We start from the raw sequence: 24,827 nt of genomic DNA, 5'->3' as shown, positions 1-24,827 counted from the left end.
GTACAAAAAACAAAACAAACAAAAACCCGAGGCAACTTCACATCTGTGGGAAATAGTGGTTTATTAGGAGACATGAGAGTGTCTAATCGTGTGAAGAAAACTTGTGAGCAATGTATGTGGTTAATTAAGTCCGGGCGGTGGTGGCACACACCTTTAATCCCAGCACTCAGGAAGTAGAGCCAGGCGGATCTGTGTGAGCTCGAGGCCAGCCTGGTCTATAGAGCGAGATCCAGGATAGGCACCAAAGCTACACAGAGAAACCTTGTCTGGAAAAACAAAAGAACACACACACACACACACACACACACACACACACACACACACACACACACACACAAAGAGTTAATGGGCTATTTTTAAATTCTTAGGTAGCAGTAATACCAGCAATTTTGATGTGTGTTGGGAGAGATGATATAATTTACAATGAACTAGTGATATTTTTCTCTGGATGCCATTTTTCCTCGTTTTATTGAAATATGGTTAACAAATAAAACAGACAAACCACATGGTTGTGAGCCACCGTGTGGGTGCTGGGAATTGAGCTCAGGACCTCTGGAAGAGCAGCCAGTGCTCTTAACCTCTGAGCCACCTCTCCAGCCCCCTAAATGTTTCCTTTTATAAGTTACCTTCATCCTGGCATTTCTTCACAGCAATAGAAAAGTAACTAAGATGGGGTGAGAGGGAGGAGATGGGCAACACATACCTCAGAAGAACCCTGAGTGGCTGATTATATGCTTTGGAGGACTGGTGGTGTCTGCCTGTGCATTGGAGGACTCACATGCAAGGAAGGCTAAGGAGGTTTACAGTTGGCATGCAACTTGCCTTGCATCCATCAACTGACTTTCTAAGGCTGACCAGCCAGGTTACCATCCTTAGCTCTATCTGCTGCTCAGAATTAAAACAAATAAAAGGTGTGTTTAGACATATGTGTATGTGTTTGGACAATTGGTGACACAGTACATGTGTACATTGTGAAATGATGGCTACAGTCAAGCTAATATAAAAAGAATACTTAGAGTTAGAGCCCAAGACGACAGTCCAGTGTGTAAAGTGTTTACTGTCTGAGCCCAAGGACCCAACATTGGTTGCTATGTAATTATTTTTTATTTTATTTTTTGAGACAGAGTCTCAGATTAGCTTTGAGTTCTCTATGTAGTTATGGATGACCTAGAACTTCTGATCCTCCTGCCTCCAACTCCTGAGCTAGTGTTAGGATTACAGGTATATGCTGCCACACCTGGGTTTTGCATGCTGGGGATCAAACCCCCGTCTCATGCATATTTGACAGTCACTCTACCCAATGAGTTACCATCTCAGGATTTGCGTGTGGAGCCTTGGCATCTACATACAAAGTTGGGCATGGTGGTGTGTGTCTATAGTCCCAGTGCTGGGAGGAACTAGAGAAGCATCCTAGTGATCTGCTAGCCAGTCTAGCAGAACTGGTAAGCTCCAGGTTCAGTGAGAGACCTCATCTTAAAAAAGAAGGGAATGATGGAGGAGTGAATGAATCTGACTATAATTTCTGGTCTCCACATACGCATACACATAAACATGTGCACCCCTCCACACACACACACACGTACCCACACATGTGTGCACACACATAAGAAAGAAGCGTTAAAGCCGGGAGGTGGTGGCGCACGCCTTTAATCCCAGCACTCGGGAGGCAGAGCCAGGCGGATCTCTGTGAGTTCGAGGCCAGCCTGGGCTACCAAGTGAGTCCCAGGAAAGGTGCAAAGCTGCGCAGAGAAACCCTGTCTCGAAAAACCAAAAAAAAAAAAAAAAAAAAAAGAAAGAAGCGTTAAAATTGCTTTCACAAGAAATTTCAGCTATGAAATGAGTTATCACTAAACACTGTGCTGTGATCAGATCTCTGAGACTCATCTGTCTTCCGACTGCCCAGCATCTTCCTGTGCCCAGCCTCTTCCCTTTCCTCATTCTTGCCCTCAGAAGCGCCTTTCTCATTTCTGTTTCTGTGCGTTCTACGGCTTTAGATCTCACAAACAAGTGATAATTCCACAGACCGGGCTAGGGGCTGTCTCACATTTTCTTTACTCTGTTGACGGGGCCTCGGGTTGCTCCATATCTCGCCTTCTGTGAATAATGGGAAGATCAGGGGAGTAGAAAGATCTCCTTGATGTCAGGATTTCATTTCCTTTGAATGTAAAGTAAGAAGTAGGGTTGAAATTCTGTTTAATTTTTAAGGAAATTTCCTTATGTTGTGTGATGTCTCTACCAACTCACATTCTCAACAACTGTGAACAAAATCTTTCTTTTGTAGATAGGCTCTTGCTCTAGCCCAGGATGGCCTACATCTCCCGGGAATCTTGCTGCTTCAGCCTCCAAAATGCCAGGAATATAAGCATGAGTCACTATACCTGGCCATCTGCTTTGTTATTATTTTTTTCCATGATAACAAGTCTGAGGTGAACCTCACTGTGATTTTGATTTCCCTGGTGATCAATAATGTTGAACACTTCCATACACTTGCCCATCATTTTATGTCTTCATGGGGGAAAAGGTCTACTTAGATCCTTTTCCATTTAAAAACAACGTGTCCCCCGTTATCAAGTTCCTTACACAAATCTGGACAGTAACCTCTATTGGGTTCATGGTTTTTGACTATTTTTCCCATCCCTGGGTTGTTTTTTATCATTTTGTTGATTGATGCATAGAAACTTTCTATCTTGATGAAATCCCATCTTTGAGTTTTTGCTAAGGGAGAGAGAGGAACTGACTTTTGGCATTTTAGCTTCATTTTTTTTTTCTTGTACTGGCGAAAACAAAGCGATAATTGGAGATGATGGTGGGAGTGTAAAGTAGAGATGAGGTGAGAAGCTGGTGGCTTTTCACCTTGCCTCCCACGGATGTGTCTCCACCCTTTCTGCTACCAGATACATCTTTGTTTCCTTTTGTGTCTTAATACTCTTGTTTTCTAATTGATGACCTGCAATTGACCACATCTCTTTGGGCTCTTTTCCTACACAGAAATAAAGACCAGACGTGTGGCCTTCACATGCTGGTGGCATCAGAAGCTTCCCCTCCAGGTTTCTTTCTTTCTTTTTCGTTTTTTTTTCTTTTGAGATAGCATGTCACTATTAGCTCAGCTTGCCCTGGAACTTGTCACATAGCCCAAGCTAGCCTCAAACTCACAATCCTCCTGCAACGGCCTCCTGACCACAGGCATGCACCACCATACAGCTTCCCACAGAGTTCCCAAAGAATTAGACTGAAAGTTTAAACGTCAGCCCTTTTGTTTGTTTGTTAATTTTATGTTCATTCTTGGCAAATTGAACTCGTAACTGATAGGGATAAACTGATGTCATTTCCTTTAATTATGACTCTGAATTGCCCCTTGTGATTGGGAAATCAATCTAATCTTTATTTCCCATTACTCAATTGGTAGTTTACCCCCCCCTCCCCAGTGGTGAGATTATTACACTGTGGGTGGGGTAGAGTAACAGGCAGTCTAATGGAGAGGACCATGGCTGGAGGCAGGGGGAAGGACCAGCAGAGTTCAATCGGGCAAAGACTAGAAGGGGACCCTGGGGCAGTGTGTATTAGTGTGCCTGGGTGGTGTGTATTAGTGTGCCTGGGGTAGTGTGTATTAGTGTGCCTGGGTGGTGTGTATTAGTGTGCCTGGGTGGTGTGTATTAGTGTGCCTGGGGCAGTGTGTATTAGTGTGCCTGGGGCAGTGTGTATTAGTGTGCCTGGGGTAGTGTGTATTAGTGTGCCTGGGGTAGTGTGTATTAGTGTACCTGGGGTAGTGTGTATTAGTGTGCCTGGGTGGTGTGTATTAGTGTGCCTGGGGTGGTGTGTATCAGTGTGCCTGGGGCGGTGTGTATCAGTGTGCCTGGGGTGGTGTGTATTAGTGTGCCTGGGGCGGTGTGTATCAGTGTGCCTGGGGTGGTGTGTATCAGTGTGCCTGGGGCGGTGTGTATCAGTGTGCCTGGGGTGGTGTGTGTTAGTGTGCCTGGTGTGGTGTGTATCAGTGTGCCTGGGGCGGTGTGTATCAGTGTGCCTAGGGTGGTGTGTGTTAGTGTGCCTGGGGCGGTGTGTATCAGTGTGCCTGGGGCGGTGTGTATCAGTGTGCCTGGGGCGGTGTGTATCAGTGTGCCTGGGTGGTGTGTGTTAGTGTGCCTGGGCGGTGTGTATTAGTGTGCCTGGTGTGGTGTGTGTTAGTGTGCCTGGGGCGGTGTGTATCAGTGTGCCTGGGGCGGTGTGTATTAGTGTGCCTGGGGCGGTGTGTATCAGTGTGCCTGGGGCGGTGTGTATTAGTGTGCCTGGGCGGTGTGTATCAGTGTGCCTGGTGTGGTGTGTATCAGTGTGCCTGGGGCGGTGTGTATTAGTGTGCCTGGGGCGGTGTGTATTAGTGTGCCTGGGGCGGTGTGTATTAGTGTGCCTGGGCTCACATAAGAGTATGAACATAAGCACCAAGCTGCACGTAAAGTGCTATTAACGACTGGAACCGAGGGCCCAGAGAGGAAAGATCTAAGGCAGGACATCTTACCAGTGCAAAAACAATGCACTGGCTCGTTGGGTTGTCCCAGTGTTGGAAAAGGTCAGGAGGTAGGAAAGGGGAGGAGAAGATTCACTTATTAAGCCTTTCAAAATAACATTTAAAGAGAACATCTGGCCAGGGCCCAGTTCAGTGGTGATGTGCTCGCCTAGCTTGCCTGGTATGTGCGAGGGCCTGGGTTCAATCCTCAGCAATGCAAGAGGACAGAAGGGAGGGGAAGGAAGAGAGGGAGGGAGGGGAAAGGGAGAGAAAACATTATGACTAATGAGACTTTGTCCCCAGGCACGCTAGATACCCATCTAAATTATATCTGTCCTTCTAAGTAGTCACTTGGTGAGACTAAACACTTACTACAGTGGCACTATTGGAAAAGACCTTGAGAGATTCCCTTTGATAACTGCCTTCTGAGTATTTTTATGAGCCACAAATGAATGCCTGCATTATTGCCTCAGAAAACTGTCTCGATTTCTCTGTATATGGTGAGAACATTATATATGGACATAAGATGTATTCAATTAAAATTTGGCTGGTTGGACATTTCTTTTACAAACTAAGAATATGTAGCAAATTGCTTTTGTCTATTTTCCAAAATAATCCAACCTGGAGAGTCCTGTTCAAGAAGACTTCCCGTGGAGATGTAGAACGCCAAGAAAGAACGGGGAGGGACCTACTCCAGACCAGGAGAGCAATCTTCAAAAAGGTAGTCCAGCATTCTGAACAGTGGTACCTCCACAGGAAGACACAGAGCCAGTATTTAACCCGTATCTACATTCTGGGTTTTTGTTTTTAATCTCTGTGGTTGGAAAAGCTGTTATATGCCAGCTTGTGGTCAACCTTGGTGTCTTGCTGGTGGCTCCTAAGCCATCACTAACAATCAGGTAATCTCCCTAAGTCACTCATAAAGACCTAACCAGACTGCAGGGGAAGATGAATCAAGCTCTCCATAGTTTCAAGTTTAGGGAGGAGATCACCTAGAAGATGCCTGTCAGAGTTGCTGACCACCACAAAAACAGACACAAATCCCTCTAATCCACACACAAGCTTAGATTCTTTTTTTTTTTTTCCCCAGAGCCGAGGGCCGAACCCAGGGCCTTGCACTTGCTAGGCAAGCACTCTACCACTGAGCTAAATTCCCAACGCCAAGCTTGGGTTCTTTATGTCTTTAGATCCACTGGACTGCAACTCTGGCCCACCCACGTGAATGAGATAAGGTGTACAGAGCCCACAGTTTAGAAGAAGCTATTTAAAACCCACATTTGGGCATCAGGGTCATTAACCTGTCTGGGATGTACATAGTTTCCCATAAGAATTCATATAAAAAATTTCTCAGAGAGCAAGGCTAGAACCTGTTATCTTCCAACATGGCCTTCTTTCCGTTATTCAGCATAAGTGCTTCTTTAATCCTAGAGATCTTTCTTCCCACCGCTCTGCCCCTCTTTTCAAGTTTTAACAATTTCATACCCATACACAATGTATTATCCCAGTCCCCAGCCACTGCTCAGCACTTGGACCACTGAGGAGTCTCAGCATTCCCTAAGGCTGTTGCAAAGAGAAGCTTCTCTGACCAAGGCTGAGAGCGGCCTTAGTCAAGGTAGATAAGCACAGACACTTGGAAGGAAGGCAGCTTGATGGCCACCCAGCAAAGCCCCAGCTTTTAGCCAGGTTTACAGTAACAGGCATGTATTCCCTCCCGAGGAGCCAACTCCAGAGATGATCGGAAAGTGAGAGGTTACCATTGTTGTACCAATGGGCCCGTCTTACCTGTCTGCCTCTCGTTTCCTGGACTCCTTGGGGGCAACAGCTGTTTACATTATCTCTCGTCTCATTTTGTGCATTATCTACAGGAAACAGCAGTTCATTGGTTTTTGTTAACTGGCAAGATAGCCTTTCTTTGTTTTAAACAATTTCTAGCCGGTAGGAATGAATTCTTTCCTCTCTAATTTTCCAATTGTGTCAGCACAGTACTCCTTGATAGCGACAGGCTTTGCCTCCAGCCTCCACCATAAGGTGACGTAGGATGGTATGCCATGCTGGGCAGCACAGTGTGTCCTGCAAAACTGCATTCCTCGGTGATCAATGGTGAGTCAATGGCTTCCCAGTGTGTGTGTGTGTGTGTGTGTGTGTGTGTGTGTGTGTGTGTGTGTGTCCCCGGGTGTGTGTGTGTGGGAGGGGGTATCTTATTCTTCCAGCAACTTACTCTCTCTCCCAGCACTCCCAGCGGCAAGGCATTTGGAATTTCTTACACTTCGGACCTTCAGCACTGTCCTGTCCTTATGAACTAGAGATTCGAGTTAGGTCACGAGACTCCCTCAATTTGTTCCAAATGGCATCTGGCTGAGTTCTTTAGAGCATGTCGCATAACCCTGGGGCCTTTGCTTCCTATAGCACAAGTCGCCTTCCTTGTTCTCTGGTTTTTAGTTCGTTCACGTTGGTGTTGGTGCAGGGTTTGGTTACTAACATGCCATCCCTGATCCTCACAGATTGTGTGACTTGGAGAAAGTCTGAAAGCAGGTAATTTAAAAGGATTCAAGATTTAATGGTTCAGGATTCATTCAGAAAATGAAACAATTGTGGAGAACTTAGAACATTTTGGAAGGGGGCGAAAAAAGAAAGGGGTGGGGTGGGTTCTTCCCAGATAGTAAACTGTGTAATAAGGCTGCAGAAAATAAATTATGCTGGTGCTGAAACAGAGCCGTTCAATGGAAGCCCAGAAACATATCCAGGGAAACACTACCAAGGCTTCCATATAGACTTAAATTCTGATCCCAATGTGGGAGGCCCAGGAGTGGGGCTGAATGAGAGACCCAGATTAAAAAGATTTTGCTTAGTACTGAAGTTACTGTGGGTCAGTAGCACCCTTCACCCCTGGATCCTGGAGAAATGGGTGGACTTTCTGGAGGAAGTAATCTCTTGTTAGAGCCTCAAGAGCTTCATTGTTATTACGAACGACAATTCAACTATCAGCGGACATCTGAGGAAGTGAGACTCTGGGCCTCAGAGCCAGGTCCACAGTTGCCAGGCAGCTAGCTCTTCCAGGGACTTCGGCCATTGAACGCACAGAGAATGCAAAGTGGCGATGTTTACAGAAATAAGATAGGATTTTTAAAGGGGAGTAAATGATCAAAGATGGTCCAGGGTGCCCGGAGAGATTTAAAAATAACCAAATTGAGGACCGGACCCTGGGAGGATGGCTGGACTGGTAACGTGCTTGCTACACAGATGTGAGGACCTGAGTTTTAGTCCCCAGAACTGGTATTTTTAAAAAAGCTGGGCACGGTGGCATGCACTTATAATCTCAGTGCTGGGGAGGCAAAGATAGCTAGATCCTGGGGCTTGGTGTACTAGGAGGCGAGGGGAGAGACCCTGCCTCAAAGGTCAGCTCCCAGGGAATGACACAGCTTATCCTCTGTGTACAGGCACATGGGCATCCACACAGACACACCCTGTCCACCCCCAACACACAACAACCAAACTGAGACATATCTTTTTAAGCAAAATGGAAAAATTAAATTGATAATAGTAAATGTGTTACATGCTAACTTTTGTGTAAGAGACTAATATATATATATATATGTGTGTGTGTGTGTGTGTGTGTGTGTGTGTGTGTTTTCTTGTGTAAGAAAGCAGTAAAAGCACCCATAAGCTAATCAAAATGATATCCGTGGAGGCTAGGTGGGGATAAAGTAGGGTGGATTTCTCAATGCATTAACTTTTTAATTTTTGAGACAACATCTTACTATGTAGCTCAGGTTGGCTTCAAACTCACAGTGCTTCCGGCATAGCCTCCTGAACGTTGGATTATAAGTATATGCTACCAGAGCCATCCTGTGCTACATAGTAGGTTCCATACCATCCTAGGCTATATGGGAAGTTTGGGGCTAGCTGGGGCTATAGAATGAGACCACATTAAAAAAAATCACACATCACTCAGTCCATAAATTAATCAAACAAACACTAGTGTGTCTCTAAGTGAAACCATGCATCTTTTATTAATGCCAAAACACATTAGATTTCTATATGATCCTTACATAATAGATGGCCATAGGTAAGGGCTATGGGCTCCTTAGTTAATAAGTAGAACATGACTTGAGGAATGAGTAGCGTCTACCAAAATGCTGTTCTAGGATTAGCCTAGTATTTGTAAACAACCTATGTTATGGGTGTTTAACCACTACCATTACCATCACCATTACCACCATAACTATCACCATCATCATCACCATCATGACCACTGTCACCACCATCAATCACCAGCATTATCATCACCATCACTAGCCTCCTCCTCTTCCTCCTCAACCCTCTTTTAAAACTGAGGTTTAGAGAGTTGTCATTATCCAAGGTTACCTTCCAGAACCTAATAAGAGTGGAATTCTAAGCTTCTTGTACTCTAAATTCTAAGCTTTGTTGTTTTGGTGTGTATGTGTATGTGTGTGAGTGTGTATGTGTATGTGAGTATATATATGTATGTATATGTGTGAATGTGTGTGTGTATGTATGTGTATATGTGTGTGAATGTGCATGTGTGTATATGTATGTGTATGTTCATGTATGTGTGCTTGAGTGTTTGTGTGTGTGTGTGTGTGTGTGTGTGTGTGTGTGTATGTGTGTGTATTAACATCCTGTCTCTGGTTAAGAGACTGCTAAAAGATCAAGTCATAGGAATGAAAATCAAACACTAACAAATATTTTGTTCACCAATGTCAAGGTAACTTTACAGTTGGCTATTTTCCAAGTTTGAGTATGTCTCATTGTGTTTCTTGGCAAATACATTTTCAGCGTTGTAAACTTTGAGCAGGTGTTTGTTCTAGGTGCTTGCATGTAAAAAATAACCCACATGGTAGTTAATTTTTAAATGGTTCCTGGCAGGTGGTTTCAATAGAATTCTAGCCACTGGGAGAAGTGAGTAATAAGCTTTTCTCTTGAAATCACTACATGAATGACTTTTCTTGCTCTGAGTAATTCAGTTCTCATACTCAGCTCCATAGTGGAAGCAGTATCTCGTTAATTTCTAATGATACTTAAATCTCTTCTTCTGTACAGTCACAAAAGCACTCATTATGCCAAAACTCGTGGCTTTCCAATTCTTGCCCATATTAACAATCCACTGCATTTTCTTCTAGAATCTGCAAATCCCCCAATTCCAGGTGGCAATTCTGTTCCCTTTAAACTGAATCCTAAGTAACCTATCTTGTAGAAAATGGACTCTCACATTAGGGATCTTGTCTGTCCTTAATATTTCACACTAGACCTTGCCAAAGCACACATGCCCGGCTCTCACATTGTCAGTGGATTCAGAAACCCGGGAACAGTGTTGTGCAACTTTTCTCGCACGTGTGAACCACCAAGGAGGCTTTAAAAATACAGATACCTGGGGCTGGGAGAGGGCTCTGTGGGTTCAGAGACTGCCGAGCAAGCCTGGGTCCTTGAGTTCGGAGCCCTAGCACCCGCATAAGACCAGGCAGGACTGCACAGCTGTCACGGTGCTTCATCTGAAAAAATGAGGGTGTCAGTGGGGCAATTCCAGGATTAAATGATCACCATTCTCGTCATACCCTGTTGTAATGGTCTCTCTCTCCTCTTCTGCAGCCTTCCTCCACTTCCTCCTTCTACTCTCTTCATTGATGAACTTTGGAGATCTCTCCCACACAGCTCAACAAAATGGCAGAACAGTGGGTTTTCTTCCACAGAATCTCCTGCTCACGGTTCCCCATGTGCTGGCCGTGAGTAGGACGGTCAGAGGTTTCCTAGGGAAGACAAGTCAGCCCATTACCACAGGCAGAAGCTGGGGCTTCCTCACTGCTATTGTTACCTATGCAAAATGTGGCCCGGAGAAAGCCCCTTCTCTGTCTGGCCTCTCAAGCCTCCTCCCCCAACTTCCTTCTCCAGGGTTCCCACTTTGTACTTCGGTTTTCTGGGAAACCCTAACCTTACTTGGGGGCAGTTAGAAGTTATAGGTGCCAGAGTCTTCAGAAGGCCGCATGACCATCACGGTGGTGGGCACCCTTGGACTAGACTGTGCCCCCTACGGACGGAGAAGGGTGCTGCACTCCCAGCACATGGAGATGAGTACTATTCAGGTTAATTTTCCCTCCGGCAACAGCCTTGGCTGACTTAGTCTTCCCGGTTCTACACTTTTGGGAAAGAAGCAGGCAGTAAATGTTTTAGACTTTGAAGACCCCGGAGGTCTACGCTGCAAGTCAAGTCTTTACCTTGTTATGTTGCCCCAAAGCAGCCACAGAGAACACCTATGGGAACAGGTAACGTAGGGTCCCCTCACTTCCTTTGTGGACTCTGAAATGTTTCATGTGATCTCCACAGGTCATCAAAGAGGAGTCTTCTAATCTGCCTCCCCAGCCATTTAGTAACAAAAAAAATCATCTTATCCTGTGAGCCACGCCCAACACTGGGAGCTGGGACTGGTCCATGAGGCGGAGTTCCTCGATGCTGACAGGCACATCACTAGGTGGTGGTTGGCCCAATCCTGCGTGCGCGTTTGATACTACTTGTGGGGTCTGCGGGGAACTATAACCACCCTCCCGCCTACCCTGGGAATTTTGTCTAGATCTTAGCTGTCTTTTGTCAGAAAAGCATAAGATTATTCTCCTTAATTTTATTTGTACGCCAGGGTGTGGTGACAGAGAACTTCAGTCCCAGTACTCAGCAGGCAGATCTGTGAGAACTCCCTGTGAGTGTGAGGCCAGCCTGGACTACGTAGTGAGTTCCAGGCCGGTGGGGCGTCATAGTGAGAGCCTCTCTCCAAGAACTGATTTGTGATGGGACTGTGTACTATGTGGGAAGGGCACATCAAGGAAGACTACATTTTCTCACTCTGGCAGCAGATTGTGTCAGTAACGGATGTCGGATGGTGTTTTTGTCCCTGGAAAGCCTTTCATGAAAACCATGGATTAAGTTGCTGTGTTGGAATCTGCTTCTGGGGTGACAGTGATCTCTGTCAATGGCTGCCTAAGGAGCTCCACTTCGGTTTGGTTCTTTTAGTTCTGTAATACATTTGCAGAGAGTAGAGCTAGCGTGTCCATAAAATGATTTAGGGATGTGTGGTAGCATTTAGCGCTATCCCTCCCACACCCAGCACGGCGCCTCCACTCCTCCTTACCAGGGGACAAAATGAAAAATGGTGAACATTCAGGTTCCCTGGCAGGAGGTGAGCCGATTGGGGGTGAAGCTCTAGGCAGTGTACTGAAGTGGGGTGTCAGTGGGTAGGGTTCTAGGCAGTGTACTGAAGTGGGGTGTCAGTGGGTGGGGTTCTAGGTAGAGTACTGAAGTGGGGTGTCAGTGGGTAGGGTTCTAGGCAGTGTACTGAAGTGGGGTGTCAGTGGGGTTCTAGGCAGTGTACCAAAGTGGGGTGTCAGTGGGTAGGGTTCTAAGCAGTGTACTGAAGTGGGGTGTCAGTGGGTGGGGTTCTAGGCAGTGTACTGAAGTGGGGTGTCAGTGGGTAGGGTTCTAGGCAGTGTACTGAAGTGGGGTGTCAGTGGGTAGGGTTCTAGGCAGTGTACTGAAGTGGGGTGTCAGTGGGGTTCTAGGCAGTGTACTGAAGTGGGGTGTCAGTGGGTGGGGTTCTAGGCAGTGTACTGAAGTGGGGTGTCAGTGGAGTTCTAGTCAGTGTACTGAAGTGGGGTATCAGTGGGTGGGGTTCTAGGCAGTGTACTGAAGTGGGGTGTCAGTGGGGTTCTAGGCAGTGTACTGAAGTGGGGTGTCAGTGGGTGGGGTTCTAGGCAGTGTACTGAAGTGGGGTGTCAGTGGGTGGGGTTCCAGGCAGTGTACTGAAGTGGGGTGTTAGTGGGGTTCTAGGCAGTGTACTGAAGTGGGGTGTCAGTGGGTAGGGTTCTAGTCAGTGTACTGAAGTGGGGTGTCAGTGGGTGGGGTTCCAGGCAGTGTACTGAAGTGGGGTGTCAGTGGGTGGGGTTCTAGGCAGTGTACTGAAGTGGGGTGTCAGTGGGTGGGGTTCTAGGCAGTGTACTGAAGTGGGGTGTCAGTGGGGTTCTAGGCAGTGTACCAAAGTGGGCTGTCAGTGGGGTTCTAGGCAGTGTACCAAAGTGGGCTGTCAGTGGGGTTCTAGGCAGTGTACTGAAATGGGGTGTCAGTGGGGTTCTAGTCAGTGTACCAAAGTGGGGTGTCAGTGAGGTTCTAGGCAGTGTACCGAAGTGGGGTGTCAGTGGGGTTCTAGGCAGTGTACCAAAGTGGGCTGTCAGTGGGGTTCTAGGCAGTGTACTGAAATGGGGTGTCAGTGGGGTTCTAGTCAGTGTACCAAAGTGGGGTGTCAGTGAGGTTCTAGGCAGTGTACTGAAGTGGGGTGTCAGTGGGGTTCTAGGCAGTGTACTGAAGTGGGGTGTCAGTGGGTGGGGTTCTAGGCAGTGTACTGAAGTGGGGTGTCAGTGGGGTTCTAGGCGGTGTACTGAAGTGGGGTGTCAGTGGGGTTCTGGAAAAGCCACTGCTTTGCTGATAAAGCGCAGTTTTGATGGCTGCCTCTCCTACCCCTCTCCTTCCCCCTTCCCCATCTTGTCTTGAAAGCAGATTTATGGTAGCCATCTGAGTGTAAGGAGCATTTTACTCGAGTTTACAAAAAAAAGGTAAGCCAGTGAGGTCAGGGGGCCTTTTACAACTCTGTGGAATGATAGTTTATGAAGTAGCCTTTCTCTGTAATTATGGGGAAAATTAGGCAAATACTAGCTAAATTCTGAGAGAGAGTTTTCTGTTTGTTTGTTCATTTACTTAATAATTCTTGGTTAAAGATTTCCTCGATGCTAAGTATAAAGATTAAATAAATGACCTCATTGTCAAAGGTCAGTTCATGCACAGATAAGGACTGGGACATCAGTCTGGACAATGGCCTCTGGTTCCTAGTGCAGGGGACAGCAACGAGAACATGCAAGCATTCGGGCACAGATACCCATCCCTGTGGACTCCTCCCAAGAGCGATTTCCCAGCACAGACTGTTCATGTGGTCTAGGCTTCACTGTCCACAGACACTTCCTTCCTTACCCTCTGGGAGGACTTTTTCTATTCCAGGTTGTCTTGTGTAAGGAACACTGGCTTCCTCCTGGGGAGCATGTGGCCATAGGCACCCTGCTGGAAGCAAGTCATGTCACCACAGCCTGAGCAAGGTCAAGATACAAGGAGAACATAGTATGAGCCCTTTGGAGAGTGTGCCTGGAGAGCAAGGGAAGGGAAGGGGCCGTTCCAGCTAGGAACTGAAGATGTTTATGGGGAGAATGGGTATTTGACCCTCCCACCCCCGTTCTTGGAATTATGGCTGAAGTTTCACAGGGCTTAAGCCATTTACCCAGCGTATAGGTGAATGAGCTTTTGTGGGAAAATGGAAATCGGCTGTTAGGTATTCTCTGTAGTGCAGAGACACTGCTGGGATCCTTCAGAGGCGAGCAGCTCTCCCCATCCCCCCAGCACAGAGCTGCCTTCGAGCCAGGGCAGTGAGTCAGCCTTCGGTGGCTGAGGAAACGGTTTATCGTTCTATCGAGGAAGATGGTCTACTTCCGTTCTTTGTCATCATACCGGGCAGACACCTCCTTTCGGAGGTTTATAAGGAAACAAAGTCAGTGTCCGCTGAAGGGCAGGAGAACACCACGGCCTCCTCACAAGGCCTGGGCTTGGAAGCTCTGAGCCCAGGCAGGGTAACTCACGGTCCGTCTGGTCCTTGTACGTCATTCAGTGTCCCAAGAAGGTGGCCAGGCCTGCTGTTCCTAAGTTCTGTAGACTATGTCCCTTCCAGCATTTCCCTCCTGGCTTCAGGGAACTAGAGCAGACTGAGCCTTTGTAGGGAGTTACAGAGTGGCTCTGAGGAACAGTGTCCTCGGTCAAGAGAGAGCTAAGTCAGTTTCTAAAGGGAAGGGATGGTCTCCATACTCTCTGCAATGACGGGCTTCTAGAGGCTGAGGGAGGGCTCCGTCTCTGAAGTACCTACCTCCTGAGCACAGGAACTGAGTCCAATCCCCAGAACCATGGAAAGATGTCACGCACTGTCATCCCAGCACTGGGAAGGTGGCAGTAGGATCCCGGGACTGTCTGGTCAGCCAGTCTAGCCCACTTGGTGAGCTCCAGGCCAGTGAGCAATCCTGCAGCAAAGGAGGTAGATGGTGTCCCTGAGGATGACACCCAAGGTGGTCCTCTGATTTCCACATGCACACAAAGGCATGTTCGTGAGCACCCACATGGTGTCCCTGAGGATGACACCCAAGGTCGTCCTCTGATTTCCACATGCACGCAAAGGCATGTTCGTGAGCACCCCCACACAGAGACGTACACACACTAGAAAATAATGTGCTTCTACGCTCCACCTTCCACTGAACCTTGGGGGCTCCTAAGGAGGTGACAGCCTATGGCATAGAGGAAGATCTCACTGGATTCTGAGTACAGAAGCTCTCAGCTCTGGCAAAGATATCAGGGCAAACAGAATACTTGACCTCAAGGATCTTTGTAGACCTTGGAAGAAATCATGTAGGCAACCATGGCTATCCTGTTCATGCATAGATCAAACCTGGGTTTTGCATGACCCATGAAGTAAGAGAATACAGTTATAATGTCAGGGGTGCTGGCAACTCAAGCCAGAGTCTCATGTATGCCGGGCAGGTGCTCTACCACAGACTTACGCCTCAGTCCTATATCTATAAATGTTTTGGATAAAAAAAATTTAATAACATGGGCTTACACAAGATAAAAATTTTAGCATCTATAAACAACATCTCCTTGGAACACAGTTAAACTCATTCACTTGCCTTTGGCTGATGCCTGCCTTCAAGTCACAACGGTGGAGCAGAGAAGTGTGACAGAGAAAGGCCTGGCCTGCACAGCCGAGTGACAGTTGGCCCATACAAAATCACTGAGACTTAAACTTGTAGCAATGACACTGGGAAAGAGATAAGATCACAGTTTTTGCAAAATTCACTGCCTGATACATTTCCTTCTTCTGAAGAGCTATGGCTAGTTCTGTGGTTTAAAATCGTTCTTGGTACTGGTCTCCCACTCCAGTGTCCCCCTTTACACTGTCATAGTCCTGTGGGCACAGTGGGTCAGGGAAGGGAGACGGGAGGAAAGCCTGTCAGTGGGATCAGGTGAGATTATAGTCATGAGGGTGAATGAAGGCCTGGAGAGGCCCCAACCCCAAAAACCAGGAACAGAATGGGAGGGGTGTGGGAGCCCGTTTTCAGGTTCCTTGTGGCTTTACCCAGCAGGTTCGCATAGAGAGGATGATTGGACCACGGGCCTGAGTGCGGGTGTCTGAGATGGTCTGCACTTGGCTGTGCTGGGGGGAGGTCTTTTGCTCCACCCCTTGGTATCTATAAATACCCTGAGGCAGAGACAGTCAGGGCTCGTTGGAAAAGGTTCCAGGCCCTCTAGAAGCTATTCTGTATTTTCTGTTTATCTCCACAACCTATATCCTTCTATCTAATATTTCCTGCTGCTCCCACTCAAGAAAACTCTGGGGAGCTGTGGGGTTGGTGGGTAAACGCTCCTCAGAAGGGGACTGCTCTGATAGCGAATTCTGATGCTTATTCCACACCCTCAAGCCTCTCTGAGGGCTTCTGCCCCTGGCATCCACTCACCAGGGCTGTGGCTGACATCCCGTACTCTGTGACGGTTTCTCTCGCTCCTGCTCGGTCTTAGCTTTTCTGTAATCTAACTGGAAATGGAGCCAATTCTCCTGCAGAGGCCCAAACAAATCTCAGGATGGACCTCCTGCAGAGATGGAGTCATTTGTAACTCACAAACTGTGGGTTTGTTTGTGTTTAAAGGCAGAGATATTGTTCGTTCTTCTTCCTGGGAAGTGGGCCCTGTGTGCTCGCCCATAGAGTGCAGCTGCTGAGCTGGCACACCTCTGAGCCTGTTCGCTGGAGGGAGGCCACCTCTGGCAGACAGCTGGGGTCAGAGGTTGGGAGTCAGGAGTCTTTTCTGGCTTTTGTTTAAGTCCCTCTTTTTCACTCATCCCTTCTACACTATGAAAAGATTCTTAAAAAAAAAAAAAAGCCTTTGTCCGCATCTAGGACAGCTGCGAGCCGGTCCCTGAGGGAGGTGTGTGAACAGAAGCCAGGCTGGGTCTGTACAGTTCTAAAGCTACTTATGAGAAGTGTGATACGAAGACAAGCTGGTCTGTCTGTCACCTTAGAACCCTGCCTGCGCCTTCCACCTGCCGAGCGTCTTCCCCCATGGTCTCTGCTGGAGGGCCCCCCCTCCCCCTTCAGGTCTTCGAGACTAGGTGACAGGTGTCTTCCCGTTAGATTTCAAGGCTTGGGCAGATCCACTGACCAGTGAGGCCCATGGATTCCCTGTTTCTATCTCCTCGGCTCTGGGACTGGACTTTTTATGACTTAAATTTTTATTTTATTATTTTATGTGAATGGTTGTTTTGCCTGCGTGTATGTCTGTGTGGTGCCCAGAGAGGCCAGAGGAGGGTGTTGGATCTCTTGGAACTGGAGCTACAGATAGTTGTTTACCACCACATGGGTGCTGGGAATTGAACTCGGGTCCTCTAGAAGAGCAGCCAGTGCCCTTAACTGCTGAGCCATCTCTCCAGCCCCCTGGCTTCATGGCTTGTTTATGAATGATGAGACAGCGGGGGAGGGGGGGTTAAAGTAGGCTCTTCCTGCTTGGGTGCAAGCCCTGGACTGAGCCATCTCCCCAGACTCCCCACCCCTCTGTGCTGCCGTCTAGATAGTCTTTCTCTTCATTACAGCTAAGCCTCTGGAGAGTGATTATCCGGGTCGTGTCCACTGCCTCACCCGTCACCCACAGCAGCTGGGTTTGCTGCTGAGTTCTCACTGCTGGGACCACTCTGCTGAAGCTGCTCTGTTTGGTCTTCACCTCTGACCACACCTGGATTCTGGTGGTGGAACTCGGGTCTTGATACTTTCAAAGCGGGCACCTTACCGACGGAACCATCTTTCTAGCCCTCTGTTTTCTTTTGAATCAATATCTCTGTGAATACAAATAGGTCAGGTTTGATTTGGGGTGGAACATTTTGGTAGTCTCAACTGAGACTGGGGAAGGAGGTTTTTTGAGGTATTTAAGGCATTACGGACAGGGCCAAGTAACATCTTGGAGAAGTCTCGACTAACCCTTGACAAGTGTAGTGAATGAACACTGCTGCATTGGTCCTTTACAAATGTCTGTTTCTCAGCACGGCTCAATGGAGAGACACATTCCAGCTGGGGTTTCAGCCAGACGATTCCCCTTCGCCCAGCTCTGTAGATCTATAAACCTACAGGCTCACACGTGAGCTCTTAGAGCAATGGTTCTCAACCTGTGGGTTGTGACCCTTTGGGCCGTCAAAGGACCCTTTCATAGGGGTCACATATCAGATACCCTGCATATCAGATATTTACATTACGATTCATAACATTACCCAAACCACAGTTATGAAGTAACAACAAAAACAGTTTTATGGTCGGGCGCCCCCACAGCATGAGGAACACGAGGGTCAGCATTAGGAAGGCTGAGAAGCACTGCCTAGAGCCAGCTCGGAGGGCTGCTGCTGTCCCGTGGCTCTGCGCAGGGCTGCCGGGCCAGCACCCAGGACTTCACTACCGTCACTACAGGCCCATCTTATCTAAAACCTTGACATCTCTCTGTTGCTGATGATAAAGTTTGAGAAAACCACGCTGCTCAGGGAAACTTCTCCAGTTTCCTTGCTCGTCGTCTTCCCCTTTGCTTCATTTCCTGAACTGTAAACAGGCAGGATGGGAAGAGATGACTCGTGCAGACGATAACCCCAGCGCTCCACTGAGCTCAGCACATCCTGTTATGGTCGGCTCTCTTTTCTTCGCCTTTTCCCTCCTTTTTACGGGTGTGTGATTAGGGTGCTGAGTGGGTCTGTGAAAATAAATGTTTTAGTTTTTCACTGTGGTAGCTAGCATGGTCTAGTTGAAAGACCATGTTCAAATCCCACTTCTGACACCAAATGCCAATGTCTTCTCTTTAGTGGGAGATAAATAAAAACGTTGGCTGGAAACCACTTTTGAGGCCTGTATAGGAGTGGGAAAAGACTCCATAGGACGGTGTCTGTGTGAACTTAACAACGTGGGAATCTGTTAGGAATGTGGGGTTCGTGTGGAAGTGGGGGGGCAGCTTTCGGGACTCTGCTTTTCCCTCTGCTCTTGAAAGCTTCCCCTGACCCCGGTCAGCCTGGGCCCCGATGGGCACAGATTCTCTACAGAATTTGTCCTAACGTTGCTTCCCTTCCATCACAGATGCTGAGGACAGAAGCTTGGCCTGCCCCGTGTGTGTGTGTGTGTGTGTGTGTGTGTGTGTGTGTGTGTGTGTGTGTGTGTGTGTGTGTGAGAGAGAGAGAGAGAGAGAGAGAGAGAGAGAGAGAGAGAGAGAGAGAGAGAGAGAGAGAGGTGGGACCTAAGTATAGGAAAAAATGACAACATGTGGGTTGTCTTTGTGCAACTGATTTCCTCAATGTGGTCCTTTGCCTCCTTAGGATTAGCTTTCCATGAAGTGTGCTGATCTCCCCTTTCTGTGTTCTCTCTCTCTCTCTCTCTCTCTCTCTCTCTCTCTCTCTCTCTCTCTCTCTCTAACATACAACACACACACACACACACACACACACACACACACACACACACACACACACATTGCAGCAGCCTTCAGCTCCCAGGAAACAGATGCATCAGGCCAGCTCTCTCCAGGGGCAAGCTCAAATGTAAGTTCATCAGAAATGTCCATGGAGGAGCCAGCAGTGGAGTGAGTCGATAGCTGGCTCATGGCTCTCATTTATTAACCCAAGTCAAGCCAGCCAGCTATTTAAGTTGCTCTATTTCTGCCTTTTCTTTCTTCTCATCAGCCATGTCAATGAACATTATTAATATTAAAACAATAATATCAGGAGTTCTAGGACTGCTCTGATATATACAGCACCTTGGTTTGCAACAACTAAAATTAAGTCCTTCATCCAAGGCATAGCATTAGTTAGTGATTAACCAAATTCCAGAGGGGGATTTAGCACTACATCCTTCTTTGGCTTTTAACATTGCATTGAAGCAGAACAGGGTATCCAAAAAGACTCTCAGGCTTTAGAGGTCCAGGTTTTGGATAATGACCCAGAGATGAATAGTTTACTGGGATACAATCAGTATCATTTGAATAAGGCTTACTTATATATTTATAACTAGAGCTTGATACACACACACACACACACACACACACACACACACACACACACACACACACACGTATATGCCTATGTGTGGTGGTTTGAAAGAAAATGACCCCCAAAGGGAGTGTCACTATTGGGAGGTGTGGCCTTGTTGGAGGAAGCATGTCACTGTTGGGGCGGGCTTTGAGGTCTCTTTTCTCAAGCTTCACTCAGTGTGACAGTGAGTTGACTTCCTGTTGTCTGCAAGCTCCAGCACCACATCTGCCTGCATGCCACCATGCTCCCGTTATCATGATAATGGTCAGAACCTCTGAAACTGTAAATGAGCCACCACAATTAAATGTTTTCTTTAGGAGGGGCTGCGGGCATGATGTCTCTACACAGCAGTAGAAACCCTAAGACACTATGTAACCATTTTTGGGAAAAAAAATGTACCTTGCATCAGCGTACTAAAAGATGTCAACACACAAGAACAAAGTACAACATGCATGTATGAAGACTCAATGGTGAAATTCATTATTTTGTTTTGTATGTTAGTTCAAAAACATGAATAAAAAGAAAGATGTCATAAAAATTAGATTTCTGCCAGGCAGTGGTGGTGCATACCTTTAACCCCAGCCCAGGGACAGTAGAGGCAGTAGAGGCTGGTGGATCTCTATGAGCTCAAGGCCAACCTGGTATACAGAGAAGTTCCAGGGCTACACAGAGAAACCCTGTCTCAAAAAAAACAAAAATTAGATTTCTATACAAAACATTAAAGTTTATTCCATGAATTAAAAAGAGAGCAAAACTTACCCATAAACTTTTTTTCTTGTTCTGGGTTCCACTTATATTACCAAAGCATCAATTATCCTGAAGATTGGAGTGGCCCTAAAACTGAAGATGAAAGGAACATGGGGGTCCAGAGAGATGGCTCAGCAGTTAAGAGCAGTATTTCAGCTTGTCACCCACATCAGGTGGCTCACAGCCACCAGTGACTTCAGTTCCAGGGTTCTGAAGTCCTCTGACCTCTGAGGGTACCTGCACACATGTAGTACACACAACTCACACAAGCACACAGAAATACATGTAAAACAAATACATAAATTAAGAAAATCCTTTTTGCTGTTTTTTTTTGTTTGTTTTTGTTTTTGTTTTTGTTTTTCGAGACAGGGTTTCTCTGCATAGCCCTGGCTGTCCTGGAACTCACTCTGCAGACCGGGCTGGCCTTGAACTCAAAGATCTGCCTGCCTGCCTCTGCCTCCTGAGTGCTGGGATTAAAAGTGTGAGCTGGCCTAATTAAACAATTCTTTTAAAGAAGAAAATGAGCACATAAAGCTTCTGCTTTCAAATACAGTCTCTAAGATAAAGGGTGTATTCCAGACCTTGTCTGATAAGCCTGGGGAAGAGACAATGGATTTCAGCTGTAAGATTCAGAGAGAAACAAACCCCTCATTGAGTGACCCCATCTCTGGGTGGGGTACCAGGAATGAGTGAGATTGACACTGATGTCATTCTGAGGTCCAGAGGCCACTAGGCTGGCACTGTGCTCTCTGAATATGGCTGTCACCACCTCCCAGCTGCTTCTGCCTGGCCGCTAGCCCGAGCATTCCCGGTGACAGTTCTTCAGAGTTCACCAACTTGACAACACAGACCGGACCAGACCTGGTGGACAGAGCAAATGTGGCCACACCGCAGCTTTTCTCCCCACTGAGATGTGGGTGATTGAACACACGTCCTTGACGTGTTTACTGGAGAAACACACGGGTTCACGGGCACGGATGTTTAAAAAAAAAAAATTAGTCCTGACCACAAAGGTAGTGAAAGTACATTTGAAAGCACCATTCCCCATGGTGGAAAGTCAAAAATATTAGTCAATGGCTTCTGAACACTATCCGGAGTATTTTAGTTAATGTTGATAATAAACCTTATAAACTAGGTAATCCTATTATCTCGGGGAAGCTGAGGTTTTGAGAATAACAATCATTTAAGCTGTCACACAGCTGCTCAGTGGTGAAACTAGGATTCAGATCCAGTTTGACTCTTGCATTCTTGTCCTTACCCACGGAGCAGTGTTTCCAGGCCCTCTAAGCCTGTAATATGCCTCTGAAACTAGGTTGAGTTAACGGTATCATCACCCAGCTGGTCACCCACACTCAAGAGCCACCCTTGAGTAGGCCTGTTTCAACTCCCTTCATCCACCTGTTTAACTCACTGATGGTGCTGTCCCGTGTGTAACTCACTGATGACGCCGTCCCGTGTGTAACTCACTGATGACGCTGTCCCATGTGTAACTCACTGATGGTGCTGCCGCACGCTCCAGATAACATGGCTGCAAAGGCAGTGAGATATCCTGCTGAAGATATGTCAATCAATCATAATCCCCTTTGGGGTTCTACAATTGGGAACCAGACGGAGGATAAATCAATCTCTGGTTGAAGCAGAGCGAGGAAGGCCAGGGGGCCTTGGGAGATTGTGTTTCTTTTTCTTTTTCTTTTTCTTTTTTTTAATAGGGAAGTTGGGTGAGATGGTCTGAGGCTGTGGCAGGTGTGTGCTCTACAGTGTTTTTTGTTTGTTTGTTTTTAAGATTTATTTATTTATTATGTATACAGAAGAGGGTGCCAGATCTCATTACAGATGGTTGTGAGCCATCATGTGGGTGCTGGGAATTGAACTCAGGACCTCTGGAAGAGCAGTCGGTGCTCTTAACCTCTGAGCCATCTCTCCAGCGCCCTGTGTTTCTTTTTGAGTGAGGGATTGAGCTGCAGTACAAGGACGAGAAGTGGGAGGTGTTGAGAGAAGGCCAGACAGCTTGTCCCCTCCCTCTGTTGTTAGGTCACTGAACCCTGATGTGACGTATTGTGTTAGTCTGTTGACCTTTTCCGTCTCCTACCTAAAATGGTTAGAGCTGTGTTTCACCCACCCTCCACCCATCTGATCGTGAGTGATACAGACTTTCCCCGTCTCACCTGATACCCCACTTTCATGCTGTGGTACCCTTTCTCATAGCAGCCTTTCTGAGAGAGCGCGCCTGGCCAGCTCACGGAGACTCTTGTCCAGCTGTGTCCCCGAATCACAGAGGATGGCTGCCAGCTGCCACATCAATACTCCTCGGCCCATCTAGCAGGCCATAGTTCACTCAGATACTCACTTGCTTTTGGCTCACATTGGATCAGAAACCCTTAAAATTTTACATTTTTACGGGTGTAGCAGCCATGCTTGTAATTCTTGCCCTTAGAATGCTGAGGCAGGAGGATCTCAAGTTTCAGGCCAGTCTGGACTACTAAGTGAGATTCCCCCACCTCTCAAAATTGTACTATATAAAGACACAGAGCCCTAGATGTGAGCCATTTTATTAAAGTGGTAGAGAAGGGACTGGAGATATGACAGAGTCAGTAAAGCAAGAAGAAGAAAGTTCCATCCCCAGAAACCATGTGAAAGCCAGTGTGGGGACAGGTTACTATTGTAGTCCCAGCCCTGGGGAGGACAAAGATGGCCCTGGAGACTGCCTGTCCTATCTGACAAGTTCTATGTGATAGATCCCACCTTTAAAAAAAGTCCAATACCTAAGGTACAACCCCCAAGATTATCCTCTGGCCTCCACATAAACACGCACATGCAGGAGCACCATGGACACACACACACACACACACACACACACACACACACACACACACACACACGAGGAAGAAATTCCTCAAATCTTTCAACAGATGGGAAGGATCCTGGCTGTTCCTGCTTCAAACCCAACTTTATCTTGAAAGTATAACGTTCTTGATATTTTAGCATTTTCCTAATGAAGAGATGAAATTATTAGGAAAATGCTGGGCATGGTTGGCTCATACCTTTAATCTCAGCATTAGGAAGGTGGGTAGATCTCTGTGAGTTCAAGGCCAGCCCAGTCTACATAGGGAGTCCCAGGTCAGTCAGGGCTGTATAAAGAGACCCCGTCTCAAAAAACCAACAAGCAAAGCAACAAGGAAAGGCTGACCACACGTGAGGAATGACAGTCTGGAGCCGTCCTCTGGTCTTCCTGTGTACCTACACAAACATACACCCGCATACAAAGGAATGTGCAAAAACCCATGAACATGCACACACTAAGACAGTCTCCCGTTTATACGTAGAGGTTGTGTTGTCTAAATAAGTCACAATAATATGTAGGGTTTTTCTATTTTCCAATTGTGAGACAGAAATCAAGGGGGAGGTTCTATGATATGTTGATAATGTCTACACGGTGGTGGGGCTGCAGAAGTGGAGAAGTTGCCTTCATCCAGTCACCCCGTCCTTATTCACCCCAGTTCTCTCTGCAGAGCTGAGTGAGAAACTCTAATCAATGAGACTCAAAGTCACACTTGAGTAACGTGAGCCAGTTCCCAGCCATGCTCAGTGAGACATCCTTGAGAATCCAGACTGCAGCCGGGGCTCAGGGTCAAATCTAAACAGAGGCTTTGCCTAAATCTCTGGACCAAATATTCAGGCACCATGTGCAGGGAGCTGGCTGGATTCTAAGACGCCTCTGATTATCTCAGGAGGCATGATGGGTCTCTAGACACGCAGAGCCAGGAAGGGAAGAGGAAGCAGGCCGAGCTGCTGTCAGACCACCTGGCTGTGGGAGATGGCAGGCAGCCCATGAAGAGTGTGCAGGGAGAGGCCTGTGCAGGCAGAACCTGCCACTCCCTCCTACGGAGGACAGGCTTTATCTCTGTGGCTTCCTTTCTTCCTGAATGCCTGCTTGTGCTTTGTGATCAGAAAAGATGATCTGAGAACCTAAAGACATCTTCATGCTAGGCTGTTTCATTGTGACATTTTTAAAGATACCATACACACGCTATTCATACATACATACACATACACACATACATACATACATACACACAGACATAGTTGTCATCTAGTAATGGTTCATTGCATGTATACATACAACCTGCTGAGTGCATTTAGTGGTGCTCATATGCATGTGTGTTTAGGGATCTAACCACTCGGGATTGGCTTGTCCCTGGAGAAAACTGGTTCTCCTTCTCTCAGCAACCATTAATTGCCTACAGCTCTTCATCCAGGACTGGGGCTTTGTGAGACTTCCTCCTCCATGCTGACCTGTCAACTGGTGTCCTTGTGCAGGTCTTCTTTAGGTGGCCGTCCCGTTAAGATCTCACGAGGGGGCCTTCCCTGTCATGTATGGAAGACACTGTCTTGTGGAGG

At 47.1% G+C, this 24,827-nt stretch overlaps 2 long non-coding RNA genes across 2 annotated transcripts; one reads left to right on the top strand and one right to left on the bottom strand.

The window, feature by feature from the left end:
* Positions 1-1,795: 1,795 nt before the first annotated feature.
* On the bottom strand, positions 1,796-16,326 carry LOC121827252 (uncharacterized). The gene is made up of 5 exons (XR_013049137.1): positions 16,096-16,326; positions 13,520-14,607; positions 10,072-10,263; positions 6,281-6,357; positions 1,796-2,155 (listed from the first exon to the last, which is right to left on the bottom strand). It is a non-coding gene; the product is annotated as an uncharacterized LOC121827252 (long non-coding RNA).
* LOC143271858 (uncharacterized) lies at positions 6,243-18,864 on the top strand. The gene is made up of 2 exons (XR_013049138.1): positions 6,243-6,598; positions 17,223-18,864. It is a non-coding gene; the product is annotated as an uncharacterized LOC143271858 (long non-coding RNA).
* Positions 18,865-24,827: the final 5,963 nt, after the last annotated feature.

This window comes from Peromyscus maniculatus, chromosome 2, assembly GCF_049852395.1.
Source record: "Peromyscus maniculatus bairdii isolate BWxNUB_F1_BW_parent chromosome 2, HU_Pman_BW_mat_3.1, whole genome shotgun sequence".
Lineage (NCBI taxonomy): Eukaryota > Metazoa > Chordata > Mammalia > Rodentia > Cricetidae > Peromyscus > Peromyscus maniculatus.
Note: the sequence above shows the minus strand (reverse complement) of the source record. Positions and strands in the feature narration are given on the sequence as shown.